The sequence below is a fragment of the Protopterus annectens genome, chromosome 8.part0 (genome assembly GCF_019279795.1).
Source record: "Protopterus annectens isolate FY-2018-M chromosome 8.part0, PAN1.0, whole genome shotgun sequence".
Classification (NCBI taxonomy): Eukaryota; Metazoa; Chordata; order Ceratodontiformes; family Protopteridae; genus Protopterus; species Protopterus annectens.
Genome location: NC_056741.1, coordinates 561272469 through 561295033, shown reverse-complemented (window position 1 = coordinate 561295033; position 22565 = coordinate 561272469).

Genomic DNA, 22565 nt, shown 5'->3' with positions numbered 1-22565 from the left:
GTGTGCGTGTGTGTGTGTGTGCGTGCTATATCTAACTTTTCCCTTATGGCCTGTAATGTGACTAAACAACTAAAACTCATATTGTGAACTGGTAATTTTTTACAGTAACATCAACTCCACCGAATTACCAGTGAAACACATCTGCTATCTAGGTAAATATCTTGACCCTCAATTCAATTCTCAGCACCATATAAAAGTAACAAAACATATAATTAATAAATTCCACTTTTGGACTACAAAAATCTGTCAGTTTTTCTCCCTGGAAGGGAGGAATGCTACAGATAATGAGTTTGTACTTGAATATGGCCTACCAGTAAATCTGTTCCTTCCAATAAAATCTTGCCAGCCATGCAATTAATGTCCAACCAGTGCCTCAAACTCACAAAAAACAATTGGTCAACTGTAGGGTCTTTAATTAAAGTTATTAACCTAACGTTATTAACTTAAACTCCTTCTCATGATGCAATCTTCTTACAATTAAGTCTTCTAACTGCCATCTTCCCATCTTCAATACCTTCCTGTCACTGGACTAGCCATTATAATCTCTTGAAATAACCTTCACTGCACTGGCCATTCCTTGTCATTCATTAGACCAAAGCTTTGGGATTTGCCTACACTTAAATTAAAGAAAATTCAGTCCTACACCAGGTTCTATTCTGAATTAAAAAAATACATTGTGAAGATAGATAACTGTAGCTGTTTTCATAACATTCCTATAACATGATAGTGTTACACCTGAAATACGCTTTCTCATTCAATTAGTTCAACTATAATTCTTCATCAGGAATCCTTACCCTTTATATGCTTCCTCCCTTTCTCGTTTAAATAACTCATCTAATAATCCTGTATCTGAATGCTGAATTATTATCCTTTCCTTTTTATTCTACTTTTTGCCTTTTAACTACAATTAACTGTATATAGTATAAGCAATAGTGATTACCATTATCCTATTTTAAGCAATTTATTGTTTATATGTAACAAACTAGACAACCTTATTTAATTGCTTGCTATTTTGCATCCCTTTCCCCACAATTTCTGTTTTACTTTTTTATTTGCAGTGTTACTTAGTACTTTGTAAAACTAGGCATATCTGAGAACAATCCTTGTGGATCAGTGCTTCACCCCTGATAACAAATTAAAAAAAAAAAAAAAAAAAAAAAAAACATTGATAACTGATGCATGGGTCCATGAAAAAAGTGTGAGGAGAAGTGCTTGCTACAATTATTTAACTGTAGCTGGCAATATTGCTTGACAATTTAAAGCCTTGAAAATTCTGGCTTGCAAAGTGAAAGTACATGTTAATTAGTGTGCTGTTATTAAGCTAGTTGTTGCATATGCCTGACAGGCACATACCGAAGGGTCACTGTGCTCAGTGATTGGTCTTATGAGAGCAGAGTACAACAGAAATATGGCATGTTTGGACCTAGATGCCATACCTCTGCTAATAGGTTGTGCAACATAAAATTATTTCCTCACTACAGTAGAAATATGATGATGAAATGCCAAATCATTGTGTACATGCATTCCCAAATCCTTAACTATAGAGTCTACTCTTAGGGGTGTATTGTCAATTAAGTAGTTTGTTGGTGTGGTCATCTTTCTGAAAGATACCATGATACACTTTTTGGGGTCTATATTATATGAATGAAGTTTTATAACTTTGAATACCATATGATCAACACCATATGGTCAAAGTTATGAAACTTCGAACAGTTACAAAAAAAAAAAAAAAGTAACTTAACAGGTTAAAGCAGGGGGAAAGCCCCCCTGCACCTTCCCAGTCTTTAAATATACCAACTCCGAGATCGCACTACAGTGTAGTAAAGGGAAATCTTCCCTTTGCCGCTTTATAGTGCAATCTCGGAGTTGGTATATTTAAAGATTGGGGAGGTGGGAAGGGTGCAGGGGGGCTTAGTTTAAGGTTTGTTTTTTTATTTTATTTGTTTTATATATTCAAAGTTTTATAACTTCAACCATGTGGTGTTGATCATATGGTATTCAAAGTTATAAAACTTTGAGTATATAATATAGACCCCACTTTTTGGCATTGAGTTTTAGACCATGACTCAGGCACCAGTTATTAGTCTGTCTCAGGCCTTCTTGGAGGACTTTTGTGTCTTGGAGGGATTTAATAACTGCACCCAGTCTGTAGTCATCTGCAAACTTGGTCAGTCAGAGGCTCTTGATGTTAGCCTTGATCTCAGTGAAGTAGATGCCAAACAGGATTGTCCTCAGCACTGAGCCCTGAGGCCTTTTGTGGAGGTAGACTCCACTCCTGACTGTAAGTCAACCAGTGATATATGGGGTTATTCATAGTTTACTGAGCTTTTCTACAATGCCCAAGTGGGGTATTGTGTCAAATGTCTTGGCCAGCTCAAGGTAGGCAGTATGTACAATTTTGCTCACATCCATTGATTTGGTGACCTTCTCAAAGAAGTCCACCAGGTTTAGTAGCAACATCTGCCCTTGACAAACCCAAACTAATTTTGGCCCAGTGTTTGTAGGTTACCTATGCAGTAATTTAGGATATCTATTATTATTTTCTCCATAGCTTTGCATATCAGGCTAGTACGGCCTCAGAGTTGATAATTCCTCAGGTCTATTGATGGCCCACCCTTGTGCAGCAGAATAACCGTTAGAGTCCTCCAGTTGTTTGACATGGAACCTGTTTGGAGGCTGTGGTTAAATACTGATTCTAGTGATCCTAATAGTTCATGTTTCATGCAATTAAGGAGGCATCCTGATATATTATCAGGACCCATTGATGCAGTACCCTTGGTCTTGGAGAGAGGAGGTCTGCTATATCATCTGGCTCAGTATGGGTGGCACCATTTACAATTAATTCAGTACATTGCTATATATTGTTTTTGCAGTTATGGGCATAGCTAAAGAAAGCTTTGTGATAGTTCTTGACTGGGTAGGCTAATTTTACTTCATATATGGCTTTGGTAGACTTGATTGACCTCCTGACTTGCTTGTTTAGGTTAATGAGGGATTTTCTTTTTTGACCTTTCTGAGTGCTTCACCTACACATTTCTGCCTTGAATTTCTTCCTTTTGCTATACAACCTATTGATATTGACATTCCATTAGGGTGGCTTGTTTTGTGGAGTTGATCATGTACTTTATCTGGGTAAAAACAGCTGTCTCTATGCAGTTGTTAATATGATTATACAGAGTTTCTGTGAATTATTCTGCATAAAAAGCTGTGTTCCCATGGTTTGGGTGGAAATTAAATTTTGTCTGGGTGTCACTTAATAGTCGGAAGTTTGCACTAGAATAATTCCTAAATGTTCCAGGGTTAAGTGACCTCCCTGTTTTTATCTTTACTTAAAAGGAGACAGCTTTATAGTCTGACTTGACCAGTGAGGACATTATAGTAGGGAGGATGCAACATTCCACCATGTTTGTGAGGTTTGCATCCCTAGTGGGCATACATGCTAAGTGGCCCAAGGTGTTTGAGTTTACTTAGTCCTCGGATTTCTCGGCCTGCAAGTTAGGCATCATGCATGATTCCCAGTTAATATTGGATAGTTAAAGTTGTCCCTGAACACAGTATTAGGTTGAATGGTGAGTGTCTCCACTATGTTTAAATATGTGTTATGATTTTCCTGAATCATTGCTTGCAATGATATGACATAGGGTTTTGTCTAAGGTAATTTAGACATGGAGATGCTCAAGCAAATCATACTGATTTACCAAGCTTGAGGTGTGTTTGTTTTTAATGTAGATTGAGACATCTCCATCTTTTGTCCTTTTGTGTGCAGTAGTTAGTCTAACTGTGTGGAATGCCATGTAGCCTTACAATACCAGTGTGCTCTCTGCAGCTTTTAACCATGCCTCAGTAACTGAGCTGATGTCTACATTCTCCAGGGTGAAGAGAGCATGCAGGAAGTGGAGTTCCTTGTTTAGACTCCTGGAATTGAGCAGTAACACCTTCACATTTTTCTGGTTTAGTTATGTTAGTAGGTTTATCAGATTGGCAATGTCTAAAAAGGCAGTGTGGAGAGGACAAGATTTTAGCCAATATTCAAAATCCCAGAACAGACAGGTGGAGGCCATCTCTGGCAAATCAGTGTTGGCTGTTGACTCTAACCTCCCTAGATGAGAAATATGGTACCCTGTTCAAATGAAACTGTATTCTAACCAGTTATTAAAGTAAATTATTTTCTGTTCATATTTTGGCATCATCTTTGGAAAAGTTTCTATAATCAAGTAAAGGAGATAAGCTAAAGATCAGAGCATCAGTTGCTACAATTCTATCCAAAGACTTTTATCTACGGATTTCATAGTATTGGCACCTGTTTGCACTTGTCCTCAGCAGGCGCCTATTAAAGAGTACAGTGCCATTCAGTTTGTATGAAGCCATTTTCTGTAAGAGTAGTTATCATGAAATATTCATTTAAAAAGACTTTCAGAAGTAATAGAGTGTGCACTCTTTCCTACTACTGTGTGTGAATGTGGAGTTGATATTTATATGTTTGGGGGTTGGCGGTACCCCTCCACTTGGGTGTGTAGATGAGATTGCCCATGAAAAAAGTGCATAGAGATTAGCTGCAAATGGCTTTCACAGTATTTGTTCTCACTGACACTTCCTTTGGTCACTCAGTATGAATCTGAATTTTCACTTCTACAGTTAAGAGCAGTCTTTTATTCTATGTGTGAAGTAGGAGATTACTGTACTACTCCAGTTATAGAGCTAATTATTTCATAATCTACTTAAACTTAGACTGACTGGTTCTGTTAAGGTGCAAACCAGATGTCTATTTAACAGTTACAACAACAGCTGTCCTGCTGCTATTCTCAACAAGTAGAGAGGAGCACAGCACATTGCACATGTGCTGGACTGAGTTAAATCAAACTCCATTTATTATTTTAGTTCTGTGGCAACTTTAACTAGTAGTAAGTATAGGTCACTTGAGGGTGCAGTAACTACATTTTGTATAAGAATACAACAAGGAATGCCACAAGCTGCAACATTTTTCCTGAATTAGGTGGATAATATGAAATTTCCAAGCATAATTATAAATTATTTTCTTAACATGTCAACGGCATTAGTAAAGAAAAGCAAAACTATTTTTTTTAATTAACATTCCTCATCTAATCTAATCTAACAAAATACTAGAAAAGTAGTGGTAGTAGCCTGTTGTAAAACTAAACAGCTATGGGAAAGATAAAAAGAACGTCACTTTTTGTCAAAATAGTTGAATGACACTAGGAAGTATTTAAAAAGGCTAGAATATGTCCCTCAGATTCAAAAGGCAATTTTTAATTATTTTGCTCCAATAATAACTTCCTAGCTTTTCTAATGGACCTTACAGGTTGATTACCTTTAAATTAACCCCCACCTCTGGAACAGACTTCCACTGTATGTCAAACAGAATAACACTTTGCCACCTTCAAAATAAACCTAGATAACTGAATGGGCAACCTTAAATTCTCCCCTAGTCTATTTAGCATTGCCCTTCTTGCGGAGGAATATTGTTTACTGGTTAATCTTGAAGTAGTCTGTCGATTGATTGCCTGATACTTACCTATGAGCTTAAGGGGGATTTATCCACATATAGATGGTGTTTGTATCAAACTGCTGCCACCCAGTGTAAAGGGGTTATGTAGTCACTTTCAAAATATATTTCAGGCAGGGACAAAATTGCAGAGAACAAAAGTTCTAAAACAACTCACAAGTTACATGTTTTAGAGTTTTTCACAACTGTCTGTTTCAGTCTCAGCTATGTGGTTTGCTTTTTTTGTTTTCTTTGTCATAAACACATAACCAAAATTGGATTTCTCACATTACATATGAATGAGTCTTTTTCTTTGCTCTCTGTTTGGCTGCCTCTTTGAAGAATATTCTAATTGCATTTGTATGGCCCTTTGCTTCCTATTTCGGACATCCATCTCATGTAACTACAGAGATGAGCAATTACATTTTTACATTCTATATGCATTTACTGTGGTTACCACCAGAAGGAAGCCAGAATTGTGCAACTTCAAGAAAAAGGTCACAGTTTACACATATTTCCATGCTACCTGAAGGAGCAGACATATTGTAGAATAAACCAAACATTTTGTAGTTTATCTGCTGCAGGTTTTACAAGACAAAAGGATAGCTCATACTTTTGGTGCATTCTTTGTAAAACAATTACATATTTATATGTAAATAACATTACAGATTAGTCAAACTTTAAAACTGCAACATGCTCATGGAGAATATTTTGCTTTGTGTCATTACTCGCTATCTGTGAGGAATGTAAATCTGCACTACAGGGCTCTCAACAAGCAGCTCTGCAGATGAGCATATAGATACTCCTATAAGGACTTATGCTGAAATTTTCATGATATGTTAATTTAGTGCGCTAAGTATATAATTATGTAACAGAGCACAAGCATGTAGGGTGTAATTTATAGGCACACTGTGTTCTGTGCAGTGCAAGGCTGCATGAGACATGGCAATGTTTAACCTTGTAGGTCGATAGTGCCATGTTGCTTTATGATGCAGCTAGCATGACTGTGTTGTAGAGAATATATGCATAATGATATGCAAATATAGATGGGAAGGAAAATGAGGCCATAATGATATACAAATGTATATAAAGTGAACATAGACACAATTCATTGTTGTTGTAAGTGGGAGAAATCACAGATCACCGAACAGTAAACCAATGAGCTAGGTTCAGTTTTGTCACAAAATAAAACAGCCTTGGTCATCACAGATGCAAAATAATAATGAACCAGTTCTGAGCTCTTTTTGGCAACATGGCATAAAGGGATAGAGCCCTAATTATAACCCTGCTGGACTGGGATCAGTTATAACTCCGATGGACTGGATTCAGTTAGTGGCCCGAGCACCAGAGGAGCCAGCTGGCAGCAAGAAAATAATGAAAGGTCTACGTCCACTTACTATTCTCAGGCTGGCAAGGGAGGAACAAATGCCTAAGAATGTGTGCTGTCTTCAAGCTCCTTGAGAGAGACAAGAAAGCTAACACAGGTGCTTGTGTTGGAGCGGGGTGAGGGGTTATTGAGCCTCTGTGGGCTTGCAGTGCTTTACGAAGTTGGTGAAAGCCCTCTGCAATGCTCATTGCATGCCCAACCACAGAACTGTCAGTGGGTATGTGTGGGGAAATTGTATAGCAAAAAGTAAGGTCTCCTGTTTTTCCTGGCAGATATATACCTGTGTCTCAAACTGCAGTAAATACCTTTGTTAGACAGTGTGTACAGAATTTTTGAAAGAGCAATATTCTTACCAGCATAACTAAATAATAATAAAATAAATAATAATAAATTAATAAAAATTAATTGAGTAAACAGAGAAAATAATGCAAAAAAATAAATAAATAAACCTAGAGAAAGTATTGAGACACACTTACTCAGGAAAGCCAGACCAAAAAACTGCCTAAGTATATTTCATCTGTTTTACAGGGTTATTTATTTTAGAACTTCTGTCTAGAAGTTTGTTTGTTATCACTAGAAATGCAACATAAAAGACTGAAGTTCTGAACATATTTCCATTAAGATAAAATTCCCATAATGTTTTGAAATAGAAAAGTAACTTTAATAAGAAATAACGTAGTGCATGGAGCATGGAGATTATTCCTTGATATCCATAAAAAGGCAAATCAGTTAATCACTTCTATAATATGAGACCTGACCATAACACTTGTTGAATTCAGTTAATAAGATCGGGTATCTTGCTAGAAAGTTAAACTGCCATTACTGACCAGCAAACTATAGCATCAGAATAAAAAAAAAAAGATTTGTTTTTGCTTGCTGTCTGTGCAAGCAATGTGTCCCTGATTTCTAACATAACAGAATCTCTTACATTGTCTTTCTGACAGCACTTGCTGAATGATTTACGGATTTGAAAGTGATTTTTTTTATTCTTTAACTAATGGTAAATGTAGCAGATAAAGCCCCCATGCATTACCAGTGGCGGCTGGTGACTTCAAATCAAAGGGGGGCTGCAGGAGACAGCTGAATGGGTGGGGTCAATGGGAAGGGGTGGGGCCAACTAGAAAGGAGAGGAGCTATGCTCAAAACCACAAAAACTAAATATACTGCCCTGGGTGCCAAACCATCATTATGAGAGTCCAATCAAGACAAAATGAAGTGTAGAAGAATACAAATATTTCAATGCTTTGGCTGCATGACATCTTAATATCTAGATGGAAACAAAAAAGGTTGTGAGGCATGAAAAAATAAATTACTTTTTTTTAAATACATTAATGGAATGCCAGTCAAAATCACGTATAAGAAAAACAAGCAGCACTCAACTCAACTCAAACCACTTCTTGCACTGCAGTTCTAATTATAATTTATATTCAGCTTTATTAAAGTACCAAGTAACATGCTGAAAGTAGAAATCTCTGATGCCCCCACTTGTAAAAATGTTCCTTATCCAAAAAAAGACCTGCTGCCTGACATCTACTTGTTTCATGGGGAAAACATGATCAAAGTAAAAAATGAAAAGCAAACAAGAAATAAGCTCAAGATACATTGCTTAAAAGGATTACTGTACAGGTTATGGACCACACTAAAAGGGTTACTGTACAGGTTATGGACCACACTAAAAGGATTACTGTACAGGTTATGGACCACACGATTGGCATTCTGTTTACGGGTAAAGCCTGCAGAGATGACTGGAAGTCTCCCAAGTGTAATGAGACTCTTAAAATAATGTAATTCTGTCCTTTATTACAAATACTGGCATATGCATTTCAATACCCAAGGCTTATACATTATCTAGTTAAGTATTCTCTACATGGCAACAGAAAGGCTTTCAATGTTGGCAATTCTTTAACAGTATGCTTATTAAAGCTTACTTGCATCTTGCAATCTCAGCCAAGCTTACCTAATGGTCATTAAAATATTGCTACTTAAACACAGAGCCACAGGCACTTTGAGTAATAAGCATAAATCAACAGTACAAAATATATGACAGAAACCAGACCATTCTGTAAAAATCAAGGACAGATGAAAAGCCACTCTAGTACTTGTGTCTACCTTGGATGGGGGGATACTCTGCACATTTACACTGCATAACTACTCCTTGCCTTGCTTCGACACATCCAGAGACACTACATGGGGGAGTGGGGTGCAACAAGTATGTCACAGTTTGAAATGTCTCTGGCTGACTTGTGATGGCCCTGACACATTTGTCATACCTCTCAACCTCAGAGCAAGAAATCTGGACAAAGCCATACAAAGAAATGGGACAAAGGCCCAAAAATAAGGACAATTTTTAAAATATTGCTCTTATAAACTTAGAAAGATAATAGAGATCTTGCATTAGTATGAATTTTCTGAATGGTATGAAATCTGAAACTCAAATGTCTGTCATTATTTTCTAACTTCACCAGTAACTAACTTTAGTCTTTAATGATTTGTCACTAATTTTCCAAAAAAAACACAATTTTATGAAAAATGGACCAAAAATGTGATGTAAAAATATAAAATAGCAACACAATACAGCTGGGAACCTGTCAAAGAAGGGATACTTTAATATTAGCACTGCTAACTTGAGCAGCTGACAAAATAAAAGAATCTACATGCATTTCTGAAATAAAAGTAATCTAACTGATTATTACAGTTATTTCTTAATTATAAACCCTCCATGTTTTCTTCCAAAATTGCTATTTTGCGGAGGGATCATTAGGGAAGAGCAACATTTTGAGCCAAAATCAGGGACAGTTGAGAGGTTTGGCTATGCCTAATTCTATAAAGCAATTTATTTGCATGTACCTCTCAACCTGTTAATGCAATAAATCTGGACAAGGCCAAATATATTGGGGGAACATATAAACAGTACTAAAAATTGCTCTTGTATAAACTGAGACAGTTGATAGAACAGGTCTTACTTTAGCATGCATTTTTCTGAAGGTTATGAAGTCTGAAACTCAGTGTGTCATTATTTAGTGACTTAATTCCTAAATGATTTGCTAGAAAATCACAAATTTTATGAGGAACAAACCAAAAATAAGAAGCAAATAATCTATTCATTCTTTGAAAATCTGGACAGTTGGGAGGTATGGTTCAGCTGCGGCTGCCTAAGTTTGCCGCCCTTCCCCCTCACAAAACCATGGTCGAATGGAGCCTCCCCCCTGCAGCCATTCCAATGATCCATTACTTGGCTATTTCACTCCATTTACCATAAACACTAACGTGCATACTGATTTACTTCTATGATGATTTGTACTTCATTTGAAAGTTTTATTTTGCATTTTACAGCACAAACACTAAGACATCTGCTAAACAAACTTAACATTAAAACTTATCTGCCATTGAAACTCACATTCATTGAAACAACATTGAAACCCACATTCAAAGAAAATACATTTTACCCGTGGCAGATAAAGATTAATTCTGGGCTGTTTTCAAATCATAGGCCCCTTGCATATGAAACATACATGTGCTCTTTGATACACCTTCCTATTGCTTTGAACATTTTTCCAGTAAACAATGAAACAAAATGCATGCACCAATGACAAAACTGCCCAATTCAGAACATTTCCATCATAAAAGTCTACTCAAACTTCTACAGTCCACTATTATCAGTAAATATGCACAATTCTACAGTCCACCATTATCAGTAAATATGTACAATCTCTGAAGTAGTAAAAAAGTAATCTAAATAATTCCACACTAAATAAATCTGTAATGAAGAGGTTGCTGCTAGCAATCACCTTTATATTTCATGGTTTCATTGAAAAATAAAGTGTCTGATGCCCCTGAAGAATAAATTGCCTAAATTGCATTAAAAATAAGCTAGTAATATTGTAATAGGAAATGGATGGCAAACTGATAACAGGCTCATAGTGAGTATCTTAACTTTCAGTACGGCAGCATTCACCCCTTATGGTAGTAGAACCAACAACCTTCTGCATCAAAAGCAAGTACACAACCTGTTGTGCTATTAGCAATGCAAACTGACTTAGCATAATCAGCACTAAACTTCTCTTCCCCTGCAGCTCTCAGCTCCTTGTAAAATCTACTCAATACTCAACTGCATCTCAACTTCGCAGCACAAAAAATCTGGAAAAAGCCAAATGTATTGGGGTGGGTCAAAAGGGCAAAAACCAGGGACACATTAAACATTGCTTGTATAATCTTGGAAAGCTGCTAGAATAAAATGCTGTGTTACCACCATACATTTTACTACCAAGGTCCCTGTGCAAAAGAGTCAGAACAACATACCACTATGCCAAATCACCTGCTTTGTGAAAGAAAAATGCTATGTTACCACCATACATTTTACTGCCAAGGTCCCTGTGCAAAACAGTCAGAGCAACATACCACTATGCCAAATCAGCTGCTTTGTGAAAGAGAGGAAGACTGAAACTTAAATGGCTATCATTTAATGAATTCACTTCTCACCATAGCTGTCAACCTCTTAGCACAAAACACCTGGACAAACCCAGTAATGAGGGAATACAGCCCTCAAACATATTCAGTGAATTCAGTTCTTGCCATAGCTGTCAACCTTAGCACAAAAAACCTGGACAAAGCCAATAACAGGGTAATACAGTCCCAAAAATAAGGACAAATTTCAAATAGTCATCTTATAAACTTCAAAAATTGCTATAATAAAAGGTTGTGTTACTATATATTTATTGCTAGAATATGAAGTCTGAAATTCAAATGCCTGTCAATTTTACTTCTGACAGAACAAAAACAATTTTCAGCAGAGGCCCAGGGAGAAATACTGTAGACACATGTCTTTGTAAAATGGCAGGACACCAGAGCAAATCCAGACAAACACAGGGATAAGATGCAGATTCCACACAGAAGGCACCCCAGCCAAGAATCAAACCAGAAAACCTATAGCTGTGAGACAACAATACTGCCACTGCACCATCAAATATGCAAGGAATTAAACATTCAGAAACCTGAAGTCTGAAATTCAAATGCCTGTCAATTTTATTTAACATTTGTTAATCAGGACAGTCTGACTTGGAACAAAAAAACAATTTTCAGTAGAGGCCCAGGAAGAAATAATGCAGACATGTCTTTGTAATATGGGAGGACACAAAAGCAAACCCACACAAACGCAGGGAAAAGATACAGACCGCACAAAGATGGCACCCCAGCCAAGAATCAAACCTGAGAACCTGCAGCTGTGAAGCAACAATGCTACCACTGCATCATCAAATATCAAGCGTTGCAGCATTTACAAACCACAGATACTATGAGAAACAGATCAGATCAAATATGAGGCAAAAATCTGCAATTTTTTACAAATGGTGGTGGGTAGGGAATTCACCTCTTTAACACCTGCATACAAGGTACAGGGTTCAAGCCTGAGGTATTCCCTACCACACCACCATGAGTCTAACCACCAGTATATTGCATTTTCACACACACACACACCAAACCACCATACATCCCTATCCACACACTTACCTGTAGTAGATCTTTCCCTGTAGCATAAATCTGAAAACCCGCCCGCGCACATCCTCAACGAGACTGCAGCAAACTCCAATCCACACCAGACCCGACGCCCGACCAGACTGCTGACGTTGCAGTCCGACCCTGACGCATTTTCCCAGCGAGTTCCAGGACAGTCTATGCAGTTTAAAACTGCATAGACTTCTGGGAGCTGCGTTCTTCATGTTTCCCAGTCAGGACTGCTGCTGAGACAATCTGCACATGCTCCAGACTGTCTCAGCAGCAGACCGGACTAGTGCGCATGCACGAAAGTCCGTGATTTTTTTTTTATTTCTTTATTTTTCTTTATTTTACAGTTGAGGGGGCTGCAGTCCGGCAGTCCAATAGCACGGGCCGCCCCTGTGCATTACAAAAAATTATGATTGGGACTATGATCATAACTCTTTATTATGTGTTCTTGACATATTCACATCTTGAGATTCGATCTCAAGGTGAATTTATTGGTATCTCTGCCTCAAACACATAATAATGTGGTTGTGATTGTCAACCTAATCTTAATACTTTATGATATTGTCAGTGTGTTTCACTAACTTAAGAACATTTTTGATTGGAAGGAATATGACTTTGCATCTATAAGGTGAATTTTCTGAAAGTTTAGTAAACAATTATTTTTAACTGTCAAAGGGAAGAGCTTGCTTTTAATGTGTGTTCATTTTTTAAACCACAAGGCACAAATGCCTCTTGTTAAGGTCAAACCAAGAGCACTTACTGGGTAAGTGACTTATTTAGAGTTATATGCAGTACAAGTGGAAACTAATGGAATCAAAGTCAGGTCTGTAAGGTTAAGCTTGACTTGCTAACCATCTTTGCAGTAATTTTATACTTGACATATATTTCACAAATGATTATTTGTAACTACTGATTTGAAATGTTTTGGGGCTATGTTCTCAAAATGTCATCTATACAATCACAGCAGAACAACTGCTGCACTGACCTTAACTTATTTCATTATGAGAGGTTATTTCTCATACCACCTGCAACATCTTCACACACACAACTGTAAAATGATTCTTTGTAATAAACTGATGCAAATTGCACATTACATGTATATGTTGAACTTTTCTGAACTTTCAGGTATTTTGAAATGAAAAACTGGAAGTACTTCTAACATAGCAAATCAAAAGAAAGAAAATCTGAAGGTGTTACTGCTCAATGCTAGGAGTCTAAACAAGAAACACCACTCACTACAAGCACTGCTCACCCCAGAAAATGCTGATGTCTGTGCGGTCACTGGGCCATAGTTTAATGGCCCAGAGAGCACACTGGCAGTGGAAGGCTATAATGCCTTCCACACATTTAGACTAGCTACTGCACAGACAGGGACTAAAGCTGGAGATGTCTCAATTTACAACAAAAATAAATATACCTCAAGGCTGATCAAACAGGATAATGCACTTGAGCTCCTCCATGTTCAAATCACCATAGTCAAAATCCTATACCACTTCCTTGCACGCTATGGATACCCGTCTATGACCTAGGAAACCCATAACATGTATTTAAACTTAATGGAAACACTTGCCCTCCAACCCAATACCATATTCATGGGTGACTTTAAATTACCATATGATTAACTGGGAATCATATATAACACCAAACATGTAGGCACAGAGATTCCTGGATTTTGTAAACTTAAACTCCCTGGACCAGATTGTCACTACACAGACCAGGGGTGGAAACATACTGGATCTGGTCCTCACTGATATGGGAAAGTGCTGCTCACCCCCTAATATAATGTTTTTGCTGGTAATATCAGACCACAAAATGGTCTCCTTTAAAATAAAAATCAAACTTGGATTCCCAGCTAATCCTGGAGTGTTCAAGAAATACTCTAAGGCTAACTTCCTACTATTAAGTGATAACCTGGTAAAATTTCAAGCCCTAAAAACCAGGAGAACAGTGTTGTCTATGTAGAACTGTTTACAGAATCCCTATGTGAGCATATTAAGAACTGCATAGAGGCAGCTGTATCCACCGGGAAGAAGTACAGAACTAACTAAAAAAAACAAACCACCCTGGTAGAATTACAATGTTTGTAGGTTGTGTAACAGAAGAAAGAAAATTATGGCAAAAATTAGGAGGTGTAGCACCCAGCAGGATAAAAGCACTCTCATTAAACTTAACAAACAACCCAGAGGACAAGTAAAGTCTGTCAAAGCCAAATCTGAGGTAAATTTGGCCTCCTTGGCCAAGGACAACCACAAGGCATTCTTTAGCTATGTCCGCAACCTCAAAGGTAATGCACAATTGTGTGTGGAGCTCTTTGTTAATGGAGCCACCCATACTGAGCCAGAAGATATAGCAAACCTACTGGACAACAAATTCAGCTGTGACTTTACCCATTTTTCCCCCTCAACCTCCCCTCAGGAAATAAGATCAAATACCTCCCCCACTATCACTAGGGAACAGGTCCTCAATGCTTGCTCTAAGGCCAAGAACATTGCAACACTGTGACCAGACACTATCCCAGGATGCCTTCTAATAGCATGAAACATGACTTAGGCTCTCTGGAATTGCTATTTATCTGTAGCCTCCAAACATGATTTGTTCCTTATGAATGGAGAACAGCAACAGTCATCCCTCTGCACAAGGATGGGACATCTACAGACCCAGACATCTCAACTGTCTCATATGCAAAGCCATGGAAAGAATTATCATTGAAATGATCAATACTGACCTCAGGACATTGGACCCAACTCAGTTTGGTTTTTGTCAAAGGCAGGTCATGTCTACTCAACCAAGTGGGCTTTTTTGAGAAGGTCACCAAAGCAATGGATGAGGTCAAAATGGTTCACACTTGACCTGGCCAAGGTATTTGACACAATATCACACTCAAGCATTGTTGACAAATGCAAGAGGCTTGGTATAAACTCTTATTTCACCCGGTGGATAGCCAGCTGGCTTGCAGACAGGACCAGGACATTAGAATGGGGGGAGGTTCAACTCAACAAAGTGGCCATTCACAAGTGGAGTCCCTCAAAATTGCTCCTGGGATGGGTTCTTTTTGGTATTTACTTCTCTGATGTCAAGGCCAATGCCAGTGGCCTCTGGCTGACTAAATTTGCAGATGATTGCAAACTAGGAGCAGTCATAGAATCCCCACCTACGCAAATGTTCTCCAAGAAAGGCTGACATAGACAAGTAATTGGTGTCAGAGCCATGGACTAAAACTAAATGTCAAGAAATGCATAATAGTATTCTTTGGGAAGTTATTCACTCCTGGTAACTATCATATTGACACCACACCTCTTAGAGTTGACCCAGTAGTCAGGGACTTGGGGGCACACAGAGACAGTAATCTAACCTTTGACCATCATGTGTCTACAGTAGTGAGGAAATCATTTTATGTTGTGCAACTTAAAAACAAAGGTATGGCATTTAGGTCAAAGGAGATCATTGTTCCATTGTATTTGGTATTTATCAGAACTATTATAGCAATAACCCATGCCTGGGTGTGGGTAATGCTGGATTTACCCACGGTTGGCGTGGTTTGGTCCTGAGGGCAAAGCCCGAGGGACCAAACAAAGCCAACCGTGGGTAAATACAGCATTACCACCAGAAGTGGTTATTGCTATTATCATGACATTATTTAATTAAAGAAACTATTACTTTTCTTAAATAATGGCATAGTATAATGCCTGTTTGCTGCCCTTCCGCAGATGTCTGGCATCCGGCAGTTCTGATGTACTGCGCGCCTGCGCAGTACATCAGAGATGAGCAAAAGCAACGGAGAAAGCAAGATCTCCGTTGCTTTTTTAGTGTTTAGCTATGTTAAATGGGTTTAACATAGCGAGACAGTTTTAAAATAAACAACGGAGATGTCCGTTGCTTATTTTAAAGCTGTCTCGCTATGTTAAACCCATTTAACATAGCGAGACAGTGTTTTAAAAACCGAGTTATACTAATGGAAAAAAGTCCGGGCGACCAGACCTTTTTCCATTAGTATAACTCGATTTACAACGGGCACGCTGGCCAATCAGCGTGCACGTTTTGGAATAATAATGGGGGGTCATGGTATAATATTGAGTACAACACCCCCTTGGTACATACCTAGCCAGGCATATACAACAATTGGAATGTCCACAGAGGTTCTTCAGTAAAAGAATAATGAGCGGAAGTAACATACCCTATGCAGACTGCCTCAAGGCCCAGTCCCTGTATTCTGTCTCCTACAGGCTGTTGAGGGGGAAATCTATGCGTGGCATACAAGGCATTGTCAGACCCCACCCTGATGGACCTGTTGCATATCTGCAAAACAAACAGCAACAGAATTACCATTCTAAAGACTTAAACCTTCCCTGTGATATAAATAGTACCTGCTGGCGAGATAGGCATGCATTCCTGAGACCTCTCTGGAACAGACTTCCCACCCATGTGAAGCAGAGATCCTCCCTAACCCAATTCAAGTGTAACTTGGAAATTGGATGGGGAATAGGAAATTCATGGATGCAAGCAGCCTGTAAATGGTTCATCTCCCAAGCCCCTGCTTACACTTATCAAAGGTACCAGAACTTGTCAGAGATTTTGGGATGCATGGCTAAGCTTAAAAAGATCCTTGTAGTCATTAGTCTTGTACACACCTATGAACCTAGAAAATACCCATTTGTTTATCATGAGTGCTGTAACAGTCATATTTTAAATTCAGATAAAAATGTGTTTTTGCTACCTTAAATGTGTGTGTAACACTTTTTTGGAAGAACTGTCTTATGAAATACAATATTAATAATTCATTCTGTTACCTAAACTAGTTAATTTAAACTCTAAGTGTGTAAGCTTGATTTCAAGGCTGACGTTTATTTGGGGGAGGGGCAATATCTGTTATGTAAAATATTAAAGGTGAATGTGTTGAATAGTAATATAGCTCTTGCTATTATAAGATGGTAGTTCATAGATTCATAGGTATATACTAGGCTAATGAGCACCAGGGTCTTTATTAGCCTTGCTGTGCAACCCAGCCTAATTGTATCCCTATGTATCATAGGTGTTTTTTTAGGAGGGGGTATGTTAGAAAGTTTCTAGAGGTTATGTGGGGGGTATGCTAGTTTGGGCATTAGTGTCTGCCTCAGTCTATCAGTGACATGGGTGCCAGACCTGGGATGAATTTCTGATTTCCTATCCATTGGTCAAGGTTATGCTTGAATAGGGTTAGGGATGGACTCTGCATCACATAAATGGGGAGCCTGTTGCACAACATGGGGATCCTCTGAGATACATATATGTCACCACAACATGTCCTATTTAGTTTATAAGCAAAATTTAAATCCTTAGATATAGTGGTGCTGAGGCCATTCATTTTGCATATGTGAAAAAGGTCCATCAGATCTGGATCCTGAGATGCCTTGTACACCAGTTGTTTATTTTTAGTCTAGTAAAGTATCATGCTTTGCTGTTGGCTAGCTTGTGGAATCTTGAGAATTTTGTTTTTGCAGATTGTTTGCAAATGTTATTTTTGGATGAGAGGGAAGCAATTTTAGGGAGACACTATTCTTTAAGTATGTCTGTAAGATACTTTCAGCAGGGTTAGTACTTCACTAATTTGCACTTCAGTATGTGCATGAGAGGAAAAGTTATTGTAACAAAATGAAGGCGGGTTTTAGAATAATACCACCACAACCACCACCACCACCAACAGCAATAATAATGATAATGTACAAATAATAAAACTAAACCTTAACTAATAAGAACTATTTCTGTAACTCTGTCCCCACCTTTATTTGGCAGCTCTGAGATGAAATTGAAATTAAAAGACACTCCCCTGGATTCATGAAGCTTGGCGCAAGGCCGGTTTAAGGCTTGCGCCGGCCGTGCGGCGTATATATGGAGTTGTAGTGCCATATGCATATTAATGAAGGCGTGCAGCCGCCACAGCCACGTGCATAGGAAACGTGCGTGAGTGCATGGGGCGTAACGAAGTTGCGGAGGGAGGCGTGTCAATGTCGGCTGTCGATGAGCAACCTAAACTGCTGAATATTATAGTCTGCCTGCAGTAATAATCGCACCTATCAGTGTCCGTGGAGACTGAAATGTATACAAAGCATGCAAGATAGTCCCTGCGAACAGAAAATGAAGAAGCAAACACAAATGCATGATAGGGAATAACAGGTCCCTACCCTTGAACAAATGACAGAAAAAACGTGTGCCCGTAGTCCAACGTAGTGTTGATAGCTATACCATGTGGAAGTGAAACATATCATATGCTAGGGTGCCGCCAGGAGGTACGTCCAGCCCAATGGAGAGGGTCACCAGCTGACCCATAATGTGAGGGAGGGTACATAGCTGTGCAGATGTGTCCATAACAAAATACACGAGGAGAAATGTAGATATATGTAGTGACTGTATGTCCAAATCATATCCCACAAGGGATGTAATAGTCACATACAAAAGGTATGTCTGTATCCCACATAACAAATGTGATAGGGAATAGAATACACATGTAAACAAATCAGGAGCATAGAAACATCTACAACAATAAGGACACATGTAGGCCGAAAGGAACAGTATGACCCGTACCATCGACTAAGAATACCACATGTCCCACTTTGCGAGCGACAGTACCGCTGCGGCCAGATGTGTCCTGACACAAGCTTGTAAACATGACAAATGTGCAGAGATTATAGGACATAATTATCCCTCAGACGTCATGTAATAGTGGCATTAAACAGTTGTTCTCCACACGTATATTACATAAATGTCATAAGAAAAAGAATAAGCCACCGAAATGCTACAAGACTAAAGCTTAGATATAGGCAAGAGTTGTAAGTTCTATCTGCCGAACTGACCGTGGGTATGTGTCGGCGTGTAAAATGTGTTGTGTCCACCGCAAATGTTACATTGTGGCCAATTGGAAAGGTGGAAACAGTACCGTAGACTGTGGGGAGGCATTGTCCACAACAGTCGGATATGTGGAAGGAATAGCATGGACATAGGAAAAGGTGCCATCCCCCCAATGAGTACAACAGGTCTGCAAAACCCGGGAGTCATCGGTAGAAGCCAAACTAGTATGTGACACAGCCGAACGGGTAGTACCCGGGTATACCACCTAAGTAATGAAAGTGAAGTATGGGCATGTACTTATGTGTGTGAGGTATAGCACGTGGGAAGCAAACATGGCAGGGTAGTCCACACAACCATAAAGGTACCCGATACCTGTAGGGCAGTCAGTGTGCTACTCTGGCCGTGTCATGGCCCAGCAACAAAAGTAGTGAGCTATCGGATGTGAGTAATTTGCATGTGAGGGGTGTATGGGTAATGGTAAAACCCACAAAGGCGATACTGTGTCGTATGCAGAAAAGGTGAACCAGAGGTATAGGAGGGGGCAGCGGGTGAAGTGGACATAAACACAAACACATGGAGAAACAGCTGCAAGACAAGCAGACAGGCCATAGTGTAGAACACAATCCCACAAACATATGTATCATGTAAATGTGCGACCAAAATGTATAGATATTTCACCATCACATACCCACAGGTTGGTCCTGATGGAACTGGCCATAACAAATGCAACACACCTGGCTGCATAATGGGCTACCCAGCATACCCTCCACATCACACAACCCACCCCCGTAACAGAACGTCCACCAAATCCACCCGTACGTGGCCCACTGGTTCGTTGCAGACACAGCTACACATACCGACCCCTACGCATATGTAGTAGGTATTGTCGCCCTAGGCAGTGTCAGGATAGCAAACCATGTATTCCCTGCATGTTAAACCCCCTGCACATTTTCATAAAGCCAAAATACATTTCAATATCGTTTTTGTGTGGAATGGTCCAATTCCTGGAATATCCCTTATGGGATAAGTAACCTGTGTAAATAGTAGAATGGGTATGACGACAAGATGTCCAATCCTGTAGATATCTGGACACAAGTCAGAATGTGAAGTAGAGGTCCAAGACACTGTCCAGACCTGAGTGGTCATGCATAACCTAGTACCCAGGATAAAACACTTTCCCATGACGCACGTGTCCCCACACAAATATGCAGGAGAATATATTGCACACTCGCATAGTGGCAAACGGCAGAAGGGTGAGGAAGACACCTGACATTAACAGGATAACCCTGATGAAGTGTGAGGGATACCTAGTGTGTGCCGGCATGACCGACCATACCTGACAACCTGTGTGAGCTAGATATCTGGACAGAGCCGTGAATACAAGTGAGACAAAGGTACAACAGCAGGTACAATATGCAAAGATAGCTGTTAGAAGTTATTCATGTATGTGCAGTCTGAGTACCCGGGAAGTCCACTGGGTGAAGAAGTGCCCAGTAACAGCGGAGGCCCAGGTAGAAAAGCTCCACAAGCAATAGAAGGAAATAAAGGCTACATAATGTTAAAGGTAAAATGCAAGAGTAAAAGGCATACAGTCAGGAAATACACATGCATAAAATGTGCATAATAAGACAGTGCAAATCCAGAGTTTTGTAGTGGTAATACAGAAATTTACAACAATGATATACCTGGAGTCAAGTGAGTGTCAGCTAAGTCTGGTTAAGCTGGAGGGTAGAGAGGAGCAGGAGTATGGAGAGCTCAGAGGAGTGAGATCCCTAGAATGTATAACAGGTGCAAGCAGGAATATATCCATGTGGCTGGATAAATATAGATATATCATAGAATGACAGTTTGCACAATGGCATTAATGTCCAGAGTATGAAGTCTGAAACTCAACTGTCTGTCAGCACATCCCGACATCTGTCTCTAATGCCGAGCTACTGCTGTGCCAGAACACAACAGTGTATTACAGAAGTTCGTACCATATCACTCAACTGTCCAGATATTCGCAGAATGACCAGAGTGTTGGCTCATATTGTTGTGTGCCTCCGACAATCTGCGTCTGTCCGGTAAATAGGTGTGGATTGACTTCACGAAATAATGAGGATTAAGTATAACACTCCACATCCCGCAGAAGAGTCATGATAATGCAAAACCTAGTATTCTATCAACCTTATAAGCTTGTAAGGAAACTAGTTAAAATGTGTCCCTCTTACTCTCCCTATCATGTAGGGTTTGCACAGATTTGTTGCTCAAAGAGGTTGAGAGGTATGGTCTGTACATATGTACAGTAACAACCCATGACATTTGTGTAATGTACAACTGCATACCTGTAGTCACATCATGTCCAAGAAAATAATCCCCGTATGAATGAATACAGGTAATAGTCAAATGTGAATGGGAAACCCCTCACCATGGAGTATGGACTGTAACAACCCCACCCATAATATGTACAGCCAACAGAATAAGCTCCTGATAGGTGCCCAAACACGTGTCTATAAACACAGGTAAAATGTTCATAATAGGGAGAAGCTCCCTGTCCATATGCTTCATCTGAGATTTGAACTCGGCCAGGGAAGTTCCGTTCACCAGGCGGACAAGCCTATACCCAGATCACTACATGAACACCCTGAAAATTAGAAACGTGTATGTGATATGACTATATGCCCTGGTGTTCTGCATATCCTCGGAGTGATTAACAATGCAGCTGGGGTCCACAGCAGTAGGCAATAGGGAATGTGTAATATGTAGTACCGCGTTTCTCACAGCAGGGGAATGGATGCCTGTGTTGTAAGTGAAGTGGTGAGGCATATGTTGATGTAGCTAAGTACTATGGGTATGCATATCAATGAGGCAGAACAGCAACAGAATACTGTTTCCGGCATCCGTCCAACGTGAATGCAGTCCCGGTTGACCTACGACCACTGCAGATATCCCTGTAAAGTGTAATGAATGCGTTCATGCTGTACACACAGTTAAATACGTAAAGGTGAACCATGTGTTTCACACCAGTCCATAAACCGGACTACAGATATGTAAGTGTTATGGTCAGAAGTATGAAAGGCCACGCAAGCACACATATCTATTAAACAGATGTTACCCACAACATGTATATGCAAGTGCGCCTGTGCGTGTGTGATCCGCTCACAGCATAGTAAATGAATGCTGTTTCCCCCACGTTATATATACATGGCTCAAACCTGTTAACCCTGTAAAGTATGAAACCGGACAAAGCCATGTAAACTACTGGTACAAATAGGGACAATCCCCAGATATGTGCCAGAACAAACATAGAAAGTGGATAGAATAACGGGTGTGTCAGTAGCATAGATTCTCTGAAGGGTATGCAGACGTAAC